We start from the raw sequence: 12,389 nt of genomic DNA, 5'->3' as shown, positions 1-12,389 counted from the left end.
GGCCTGGGCACGGTACGGATGGCATAGTGTGAGTAGGCCCTTATTACGTCTTACAGTGTGCTGCATTAATGCATGAGTAAGGCTTGGTTCAAACCAATCAGCGCGCTCTATTGTGCAACTTCATTAATATTCATTACTGTCACAGTGTTTAGACGACAGAGACGCCACGTTGTGTTGGCAAAACAAGCGTGAAGTGTTGCTTTTATAGTTTGCTGCAGTTAAGTTTTGTTTTCATTTTCTCTCTGTGAGAGCGCAGCTGGAGTCACGTGTGGATTAACAGTGTACGCGACGCTCAACAACAATAACTTACGTGTCTAAGGAGGATTATTGTTTACCTGAGAGCTGTTCTCATCTGCAAACGCTGAGATCCAGATTCGCTTGTAGTCTCCTCTTAATAAAGACGTGGCTCTAGTTGCTGGTGATTGTCCTGTCTCTACAGATTTGGTAAGTGAGCGACCAGTGCTCTTTGTTTATTCAGTTTGTTCGTATCGAACAAACTATAGCACAGAGTGTAAACACGTTAGCACCACAACCAAACTTTAACCTCGTGTAGGATTTTCACCGCATTTAGTGACCGGAATAACACACGCGGCTTTCTGACGCTACCTGCCGTGTGCATCTAAGTTTCTGGGAAATGCTGAGGTTTTTTTTTCTCTCATTCGCCGTGCGGTATCAAACATTGCTATAAATATTTTGCTGTATTAGATTAACAGAAAGTTACTGGCGAACTGCTGCCAGTCAGTGACTGTAGAGTCTACAGGACATTGTTAAAAGTGAGAGAGAGAGATTGTTTACTTTATAGTTCATGTCAAATTGAAGCCGTTTCACCATCCAATCAATTTCCAGCAGATCTTAATTGTTAAATATCCTGTTGTGAATAGATCCGTGTCAATGAAATGTCCCATATTAGATTATTGTTGCACATTGTTAAAACAGAGGTAGCTTTATCTCTGAAACTGCTACCTATTGTGGGGGTTCATCATCAAGTTCTCTTATTTTTAATAATGGCTGTTTTTTTTTTTTTTTTCATTTTTACCCTCTAATTAATTCCCTATAGATCCCAGTAGTTGAATATTCTTTCACTGAATAGAAAAAGAGATGTGAAATAGATTGTAAATATGTTTTATGGATATTACTCAATTTCAGTTACTGTTGCATGTTATTCCAAAAAAAAAGAGGATCGTTCATTTTACACTGAAAAAAATTATTCAAAGATGATTCCTTGGATTTACTCAATTTCTTTATGTTAAGAGGTGGTAAACAATTGATTTGGGCTGAATTTAAACAAGCAAATGAAGTTGAACATTACTAAACTTAATTTGTTTGTTTAAATTCAACACAAACAAATTGTTTGCAACAGTTCTGCATGCAACACTTTTTTCAGTGTACTTTAAAGGATGACATCATCAAGTCATTTTGTTCTTCAGCTTTCTTTGTTGCTTTATGATGAATAATGGATAAAAATATATATAAGTGTGAACTCACCTGTGTTGACTAATTTAAGCATTTAAGGTTTCCGGCAACACTTGCCATGGCTTTAAATCTCATACACATGATTTGTCGCTTCATGTTGCTTAGTTGGGATTTTAAGGATTGCTTGTGTAAATTCAAACCTATGGAATGTTTACCTGATCTGAAGTCTTGTTATTGAACATCTTTAACTATCTGATCATTTTGTTTTAGTAAAGAGGTCTTGCGCATCTCCAGATACATCACAGTGCATATTTGCTTTCAATATCGAATGTGTTTAAAAACATTTAGTGGTTTGGATGGTTTTCTCATCAGTGTTCTCCCGGCTCTTGTTTGTGCAGGCTGGAATTAAAATAATTGTGCTGCGGCATGCAATTCGTTGGAGGATAAGCCTTATTAACTTCTCTTTGGGGTCGGAGATGAGCGCTGGACAACTCATTTCTGCCGTCGTCAGGTAGAGCCTTTAGAAAAGCCAAGCAACTTCACAGATGCAGAACTTCAGAGGGCCGAGGAACTGATGACTCACTGCTGCTCCTGCTGAAAATACGCTCAGAAAATCCAGCTAATCCACAATCCCTGAGCCCAGGGGTAAATACTGAACACACACCAGCCCGCAACCTCTGCCTACCGCCACAATACACAATCCCCAAACCTACAAGATTATAGAGTTTATCTCGCCAGGTGGCTTTGATTGTAGAAGTTGGTAGATTAGGAACTCCGCTTGGTCTGGGTGCGACAGTAACTGTTGAGGGCTAAAATTCAGCGCAGATTTAGAGAAGATTAAACCAAAAAAAAAAAAAAAGAGAGAAAAAGATATAAATATATATATATATATATATATATATATATATATATATATATATATATATATATATATATATATATATATATACACATGCATACACACACGCTCAGAAATAAAGGTACGCGAGCTGTCACTGGTGTGGTACCTTTTCAGTAGGTACATGTCATGTTTGTACTTAAAGAGTACATATTGGTACCTCAAATGTATATATTAGTACCTAAAAATTTTAAGAGGAACACTTTTGTAATTTTAAGGTGCTAATATGTACCCTTGAGGTATTAATATGGACCTTTTAGGTACAAATTTGTACTGTTGAAAAGGTAGCACCCCAGTTACAACTCGCGCACCTTTATTTCTGAGAGTATATATATATATATATTGTGGCAAGTTCACCGATGCAACATTACCGTGGTCCTGGATCCACATCAAATCCCTCATCATCAACCCTAATCAAACACATCTGAGACTCATCAAGAGACATGGATATAAGCCGCGACCAACCCAGAGACCGTGAGCATCATTTTTACTCAAATGACTCCCTGGCTGAAATCTGTGTCTCTTTTCTCCCACAGCGGACTCCAGCAGCTGACCATCTCCACTCTCTCTCCTACCTGCACGGCCTCACCCTTTACCCCGGAACCCCTACACTCTTCCCGGCCAGAAGACTGAGCGATCGCTCCGCCATACATTCACAGCACGCTAGTAAATAAATCACCCTCCGGGGCAAAGTGTGAAAATCTACCGCTGATTGCGTGTGTTCTCTCTATCTCGCCACAATATATATATATATATATATATATATATATATATATATATATATATATATATATATATATATATATATATATATATATAAATAGCCCCCATTTATTTTTTCCCCCAATTTCTGTTTAACAGAAGAGTTTTTCAACACATTTCTAATCATAATAGTTTTAATAACTCATCTCTAATAACTGATTTATTTTATCTTTGCCATGATGACAGTAAATAATATTTGACTAGATATTTTTTCAAGACACTTCTATACAGCTTAAAGTCACATTTAAAGGCTTAACTAGGTTAATTAGGTTAACTAGGCAGGTTAAAATAGTTAGGCAAGTTATTGTATAACGATGGTTTGTTCTGTAGACTATCGAAGAAAAATTGTTTAAAGGGGCAAATATATATTTGGGCAAAAAATATATTTAGACATACTGTGAAAATTTCCTTGCTCTGGTAAACACAATTTGGGAAATATTTACAAAAAGATTAAAAAAAATCAATTCAACTGTACAAATACACACACCAAGAGTCTAATGTGAAAGCACCCTAGGAAGCATCATTTAATATTCATACTTCCTTGTTTTCTAGATTTGGTAACTATTAGAAGTTTTACAATAAAAACATTTAAAATGAAATTTAATACATTTGACCTCTGTCTCTTACATCACCTTAAATCTACATTAATAGAGTGTAGAAGAGTTTAGAATGTTTTACAATAATAGTTCATTTAATTTAGGGTCCATTTTATTCAACACACAATAATTGGACATTTTAAGTTGCCATTTCTGTGTGGAGTTTGCATGTTCTCCCTGTGTTCGCATGGGCTTCCTCCGGGTGCTCTGGTTTCTCCCACAGACATGCGCTATAGGTGCATTGTGAAAACAAAAATTTACCGTAGTGTATTTGTGTGTTAAAAAGTGAGAGTGGGTGTTTCCCTAGTACTGGGTTGCATCTGGAAGGGCATCTGCTGCGTAAAACATATAGCGGACTAGTTGGTGGTTCATTCCGCTGTGGTGACCCCTGGACTAATGAATAAACTAATGAATGCTCAACAGTATCAAGTTCCACTATTATACATTATTTAATAGTTGGGCACACTTTTTGCTAACTAACAAGCAAAGCAAGTTTGTGAATGATACTTCTGATAACTGAATAACTTTTCTGATATTAATATATAGTATGAAGTATATGGCTTTGAAATGATCCACCATTGTGACGTGCGATGCCATCATGCATGTGCATGACGTGTTAATGGAGAGAACACAGAACCATAAACCAATCTCAGCGCAATCTTTGATGCTATTTCAGGTCAATACGCTGTGTCACTGTAAATCAGTGAACTATCTAAAAATTAATGGGATGTCCCTGTAATTGCCCATTAATCTTGTTAAAGGTAAATTTCCGTCTCTCATCTTGGTCAGCTAATGACATCAAATTGAATTGGTTCTGCTCTTGCCTACTGATGTATGGCTTTGTGTTTGGATTGAAGTGCTAACATTGTTAGCCGGTGACCTTCAGGAGCCGAGAGGACAGAACTGCCTCTCTGAGCAGAATGAGATGTGATGAATCAAAGTGCAGTGCTTTGTCTTAGAGCACGTTTTCAACAGTTTTGTAGAAAATGCAAGCGTTGTTGCCCATGCAGAGCTATATTAAAGGGGTCATAGTATGCAAACATTAATTTTAAAAAGGGTTTAAAAAAAAAGACGTCTGTGCATATAACCAGCATCTAATAGTAAACATTTATCCATTTTCTTTCTTATAATCACACTATGCGTAAACACTTTGATTGACATTCTCCCTTTGGATGTGTCATCAGTGGGGGAAGCCCCACCCACTAGTGATGATCTCTTCCTCATTAGCATAGGGCATTAGTCTTGTTTTGAATCTGCCACTATGCTGACACACAGGCCTTTGCAGCTATGCCCACTTTAAAAAAAAAGAGCAAAATCTTATTTGAATTTAAAGAGACAGTAACCAAAATGACACTATTAGTATTAAAGCCTAGTAGTTTCATATACAAAGAATTAGAAAGCATTATTTGTACGGTATTTTGAAACTTAAGCACTTAAAGAGCCCATATTATGGGTTTTTGAAAATTCCCCTCCATGTAGTGTGTAACACAGCTCTAAGTGAAGTGAAGTATCCAGCTAAGGCTTAAATCTGTAAGAATACAGTGTTTAAAACTGTTGATTCATCTATAAAAGAGTCGACTCATAGTGCTTCAAACGAGTCGCCTTGATACCGACTCATTAGGTGTTTCGCCATGACGTACGAACGAAACAAAGTTTTTCACGTGCACGCGCAAACCCGGGAGATTTCAAACCTGAGGCCCCGCCCTCTGACGCAGTAACCCAGACACACACACACACACCCACAAACACACGCACACAAACATGCCGGTCGATTGAAGTCACATTGCAGATGGATATATTGAGTCTCTACCCAAAGATGAAACCTCAGCATTATAGCCAAGCAGTTGGAAACTACTGGAAACTTCTGGAAGCTACATGCTACAAAGAATACTTCATCTGCGTTTGTTAAAGGAAGGATCAGTAACTTACTGATGGACATCAGGATGGATTTCTTCCATTTCTCAAGTGTAAGTACGTGCGGTTAAAGTTGTTGCCTCGTTGACTCTAGCTTGCAAATGTATTTAGTTGTGATTTGTTACTTGTAACCGAGTGTACTGTATCAGGTTAACTGGCTATATTCTCTTATCGCGTGCAAAGTCACGTTAAAAACGCGTTGCGTGCTGCTTTGTTTATGGAGCTCCGTGGTAACGTTAGAGGTGTGCATACCCGCGGCTGTCCCCGCGCCAGATTTCTGCGGCGCGGGAATAAATTTCCGAATAAATCGCCGGAGCGGTCGGTAACGGGTTTGATTTGGGACGGGAGCGGGCTGCCTGAGAAAGAGAAAGATGTGTCTGCTTGGTGCTTGTGTGTTAGTGCGCACGCGCGCGTATGAGAGAGAGAGAGAGAGAGAGAGAGAGAGAGAGAGAGAGAGAGAGAGAGAGAGAGAGAGAGCGAGCGAGCGAGCGAGAGCTTTATGCTTGGTGCTGTGTGTGTGTTTATACAGATTTTCGGTTTTGTTCTCCCCCGCTCTTTAGCGGGATCGGGCGCGGCGGGCAGAATACGGGGCGGGTTCTAAGGCTAAAACCTGGCGGGTGCGGGCGGAAGCGGGAGCGTTCTCGTCCGGAGGTGTGTGTGTGTGTTTGTGTGTGTGTGGCAGCTAAAATCCACGCCTACACTATCTAGCGTGTATGAACTGTGATTACTTTTTAAATTGCTGATTAGCTATTGGCCATTTCACTCTCTGACTGAAGGCAGTCGACCAATCGCGACAGACTGTCATCGGTCCAATCAGCGCAGATTAGCTTCGCGCTAAGGAGGGGTTTGGGAACAAATGAATCACTGAACGATTCATACGGGAGTCGCTGGGATAATTAGGTAAAAATAAATGCAGATTATAAGACCATGAAAGTGTTTTTTGACCTTGCATGCATATTAGACTGTTGTTGGAGACCCTTACAACCAAGATATGACCCTATTTCATGTATAATATGGGCTCTTTAAAGGTGCAGTAGGTGATTTTCTTCAGAAACATTTTTAGTTGTGCTGATTGAAAGTCTCTTCACAGTCTAATAGTAATGATTAAAGTAAATGATCTATATGTGTTTATATGTATTTTTGTATTCTGGGTAAGACATAAAACAGTCCCACTTTATATTAAGTGGCCTTAACTAATATGTATTTACATAGGAATTAATAGTTTGTTACACTGTACTTATTGTGTAAATGCATGTGTTTACTTTGTACTTATGCTTGATTAAATACATGTATGTAATTACAACTGTAATTAACTTTTGTAATCACATTTGTAAATACACTGTTGACCATCCCTTACACCTTAACCCACCCTTAAACCTACCCACACCACCAAACCTGCCATAACCCAACCTCTAGTCCAACTCAAAAGCACCACAAGTGTTCTCAAATACATTATAAACACAGTAAGTTCATTGTATTTATTTTTTTATGTAAGTACATAGTAGTTAGGGACACTTAACATAAAGTGGGACCCATAAAACTACAAAAATGTTTATCCAATTAAATAGAGTTAGGCCGATGTAACAGGGTTATATTGCATCTCTCCACTTGCATACATTGAAATACTAATGGGAAGGAAGGGGTTAACATTTGTTTATTATTTTACATGTAGAGCGCCCCCTCTGTTACCTTAAAAAGTAAATTCGTTGTAGTATGTATAAGAGGTAGCCAGTGCATGAGGCTGGTTGAATAGATCTGGGCTCATATTTTTCACTGTTTTACAACAATAAATCGCTAAAAGACATATCAAGGTGAATATTTATTTACACAACGCAGAAGAGATGCAAAAGAATAGCTACATTGGTGCCGTGACCCGGATGGGAGTGAGGTTTAGGGGGTGAGTGTAACGGAGGCCAGCTAGTAAGTGCTGTGCAGGTAAACCTCACTCCTCTGACCCCTAAAGGTGCTCTAGCAACAGACGCTAGAGGCCATGGTCTTTAGCCTCCTTGTTAGAGCAACCGACTCCCATGCGGAAGGTTGCCGGTTCAATACCAGCTTGGAGCAGGTTGGGTGGCGTAGGACCGGCAGGGTTACATTGGTGCCGTGACCCGGATTGTAACCCGGACCCGGTGTGTAACAGGGGTCATTAGTGAAGTACTGTGCAGGTAAACCTCACTCCTCTGACCTCTAAAGGTGCTCTAGCGACAGACGCTAGAGGCCATGGTCTTTAGCCTCCTTGGTAGAGCAACCAACTCCCATGCGGAAGGTCGCCGATTCGATACTAGCTCGGAGCAGGTTTGCGTGGCGTAGGACCAGCGGGGTTAGACAGACATTTCTCATAATTCCGTTAAGTAATTAAGTAATCAGTGGCGAGGATGCTGAGGTTAAACCCCTACTTTTTTTTGAAAGATTTTTATTGAACACAGAGAGGTAGGACCTCAGTTTCAAGTCTCATCCGAAAGACGGCGCTTACTGAGCAGTATAGAGTCCTTGTCACTATACTGGGGCATAAGGACCCTCACAGACCGCAGGTTTAACACCCCCTGCTGGCCTAACTAACACCATTTCCAGCAGCAACCTAGCTTTCCCATGTGGTCTCCCATCTAGGTACTGACCAGGCGCAGCCCTGCTTAGCTTCAGTGGGCGACCATGTGAGAGTTGCAGAGAGCTAGCTGCCGGCTAAGTCATTAGTGTGATTGCTCAGAAAGTAATAGCCCATCTCTCCACAATGACCCAAATAAACTTCTTCATGCACTCAATTACAATATCTGCTGTTGTAAATGTGATTACATGATCTATGAAAGGCTTTTCAAAGGAAAGAGCTGTAATGTTACCACAAACAAGCATAGCATTTACCCCTCTGAACAAACCAAACAGTTGAGGACACTGGTTATGGTCAGTGCTCGAGTGTTTTCAATATTTCCCAGAGCATTTTTTTGGATGAGTGTCTTGATGTGCGAGTCTTGATGTGTCACTGCTTTGCTTCAGAGGGAATTGAACTGGCGATTTGCCTCGTGCAAGAAAAAAGGGAGTTAAGCGTTCACTTTTAGAGTCATTTCGTAAGAATTTTTAAAAATTTTTTGATTGAAGAAATCGGCGGCTGAGGGGAAAATAAAGAGAGATGCGTGGAAGTGTGCCGCCAGTGAATCAAACAGCTGAAGTTTGAGAGAAAGCAGAGGCCAGAAGAGCAGGAGGTCTTAAAGCTGAGCTGCTGGAAGCAGACCGCAGGGCAGAGGTGTAATGAGAAAATATACTGGCGCTGAAGAATGGAAATTACGTCAAAATTTACTCAATTAACGGACCAAATATAGAGCCAGAATGTTCTTGGAGTAGGTGATTTCACAAGTTCTGTTTCTCAGATTAGGAAATGTGCTTTTCTTTATGAGGAATGGTTTGTATATGGTGTTTCAAACTGATTTATTAAGTGAACTAAATATATATTAGTTGCTATTCTTTACACACAGTTGTTTTAACCCAGTGCTGGATCAAATATAGAAAACATTTATGTCTAGGCTTTGCAAGAAAATTAAAAAAATGACTTGCTGATACTTAGAGATCCCACACATCCAGCTAGACATCTTTTCACGCCTTTACCCGCAGGCAGACAATTAAAAGCTATCAGAACTAAGACTGGTGGTTCATTTTTTAAACTCTCCTGGCACAAATGAATCTGTGTTTAGTTATTTAAAATGATTTTAATAATTTATGTTTTTATGTTCAAATGTTTGTGTCTGAGCTCAGCAATGAAATTACAGAAAACTATGATGTGTGAATGAATTATTAAACAAATAAATAAACTAAAAAACAAATTGATTATGTATGTATTTATGGACAAAACCAATAGTTGGATTTAAATATGTAAAGTTGACTTTAAAAATTAAGCCAATATTGGCCCAAGCAACACTGGGTTAAAGCCAGTATATATTTACAGTTGAAGTCAGAATTATTAGCCCCCCTCAATTATTAGACCGCTTGTTTATTTTTTCCCTAATTTCTGTTCAACAGAAAGAAGATTTTTTCAGCACATTTCTAAACATAACAGTTTAATAACTTATTTCTAATAACTGATTTATTTTATCCTTGTCATGATGACAGTAAATAATATTTGACAAAATATTTTTCAAGACACTTCTATACAGCTTAAAGTGACATTTAAATGCTTAACTAGGTTAATTAGGTTAACTAGGCAGGTTAGGGTAATTAGTCAAGTTATTGTATAACGACGGTTTGTTCTGTAGACAGTTGGAAAAAATTAGCTTAAAGGGGCTAATAATATTGACCTTAAAATGTTTTTTTAAAAATTAAAAACTGCTTTTATTCTAGCCAAAATAAAACAAATAAGACTTTCTCCAGAAGAAAAAATATTATCAGACATACTGTGAAAATTTCCTTGATCTGTTAAACATATTACATTTGATTAACCAAAATCACACAAATGCAAATTTCACATCTGTCAAACCCATAACAGAAACGTGTCACATCCATAACAAAGCTTTTTCCTCATAAATGCAAAAATGTAAAATAAAATAAAATCAATTGTTTTTGTTCTAAAGCTAGGCAACTCTTATGCTTTTGATTAGCATTATTTATTTTGGGTTGTGCAGTTTAATTCAAAGAATTCTACAAAGTATGTTGTACACTGTAAATTTACAGTTTTTTTTGTCACATCCATAACACACATTTATTTCCTCATTTAAAACATAAAAATTGTTTCCAGATTGATATTTTCCTGCTCCTCTAACTCGGTGGTTGGTAGTTTTGAAAATATAAACAGATGTTTTAATATAATCTTAAGATATATACTTTCTCTTGGAGTTTATGTTTTGAGATTTTACTGCAAACAAATGTCACATCCATAATGCTTAAATTGCTCATATATATATATATATATATAAAAATTTATTTTTCTTTTTTAAATATTTCCCAAAATTATGTTTAACAGAGCAAGGACATTTTCACAGTATGTCTCAAAATATTTTTTCTTCGGGAGAAAGTCTTATTTGTTTTATTTCAGCTAGAATAAAAGTTATTAATATTTTAAACACCAGGTTAAAGGTCAAAATTATTACCCGGTATACAATAACTTGCCTAATTATCCTAACCTGCCTGGTTAACCTAATTAACCTAGTTAAGCCTTAAACTGTCACTTTAAGCTGAAGTGTCTTGAAAAATATCTAGTCTATTATTATTTACTGTCATCATGCCAAAAATAAAATAAATCAGTTATTAGAGATGAATTATTAAAACTATGTGTTATGAAATGTGTTAAAAAATCTTCTCTCCGCTAAACAGAAATTATGAAAAAAAAAAAAAAAAAAAAAAAAAATATATATATATATATATATATATATATATATATAAATTCCGATGTGGCAAACCCTGATTAATAAAGTGACTAAGCTGAGAAGAAAATGAATGAATAAATATTTTTTAGGGTGTTGAGGAAATTCATAATTGTTAATTAAGCCACTGCGGTGACTGAAGCTCTGCACAAGACTTTTGGCCAGTGGAGAAATTAAAATAGTCGTGCCCAACTGAGTCTGGTTCTCTCAAGTTTTTTTTTTCTTCACTCCCATCAGGTGAAGTTTTTTTTCCCTTTCCGCTCTCGCCACTGCCTCGCATGATTCAGGATTGGTAGAGCTACGCATCGATGAATTTGCTCTTCAGTGTTTGAACTCTCAGTAATGACTTTAAATCACACTGAACTGAGCTAAACTGAACTGAACTTAAACACTAAAAACTGAACTACACTGTTCCAGTTACTATGACCATTTATGTGAAGCTGCTTTGACACAATCTACATTGTAAAAGCGCTATACAAATAAAGCTGAATTGAATAGAATTGAATTAATTGATTAAATTTGCATAAATATTTTTGTTAAATTGCCATAAATTTTAATATTAACAACTATTTCATAAGTAAAAATTAAAAATTGGTTAATGCTAGTTACTTGCTAACATGAACTAATACCAGACAATTGTGCAGCATTTATTAATCATAGTTCAGCATTTACTAATGTGTTATTAAATGAACTGTAATGAACTTTATTTTAATGTGGAAAAATAACTGTACAAACAATGTTATAAATGTATTGTTCATCATTTAGTCATGCTAGTAAATACATTCATTAAACATCGACTAATAAAACCCTACTCTACAAACTTGTCAGTTCTAACAATATTTGGATATTAAATATGACAAGAAGATTATTCAAATGTTACTTTATTAAATCAACAAACCATTTTGTTAAATGTGTGATAATAAACGTTTGATAATATAACAAATACATTTATATTATTTTAATACAGAAATCAGTTATTATTAATATACAACGTTAATAATTTCATTTTTCAATTACTTTTTAATAACCAGGTTGACTCCTGATGATTGACACAGACAATTACAGTCAACACTAAAGTTCCCAGTTGATTGATGCATTCCTTCATGTTAACACTTGAGTCTCTCATAGAGAAGGGCAGGACCTTTTGATTCTAATACGGGTTATCTCTCTATATATATATTCACAACACTGGAATTCGGCTTGAGGCGCTGAAGTCGTATGTCTCTCTCTCTTTCTGTGTAGCATTTGTGAAATATAATGTCATAAATTACAATGCAAACCTGACACAAGTTGAAACTTGACCCGAAAGCTCTCAGCGCATGTTTTACATCCCAAAAGCATCTTCATCTGTTTTTAAAGTATCCGCTCATCTAAGATTGTAATCAGTGTTCTTCTTCTTCTTCTCCACATGAAAAAGGATCTAGAAAGTATAGAGTTGTTTTGGGTGATATTCAACATTTTCAT

This window comes from Danio rerio, chromosome 22 (assembly GCF_052040795.2).
Source record: "Danio rerio strain M-AB ecotype USA chromosome 22, GRCz13ab, whole genome shotgun sequence".
In the NCBI taxonomy this organism is placed as follows: domain Eukaryota; kingdom Metazoa; phylum Chordata; class Actinopteri; order Cypriniformes; family Danionidae; genus Danio; species Danio rerio.
The sequence above is the reverse complement of the archived record's forward strand: the minus strand, read 5'-3'. Positions refer to the sequence as shown.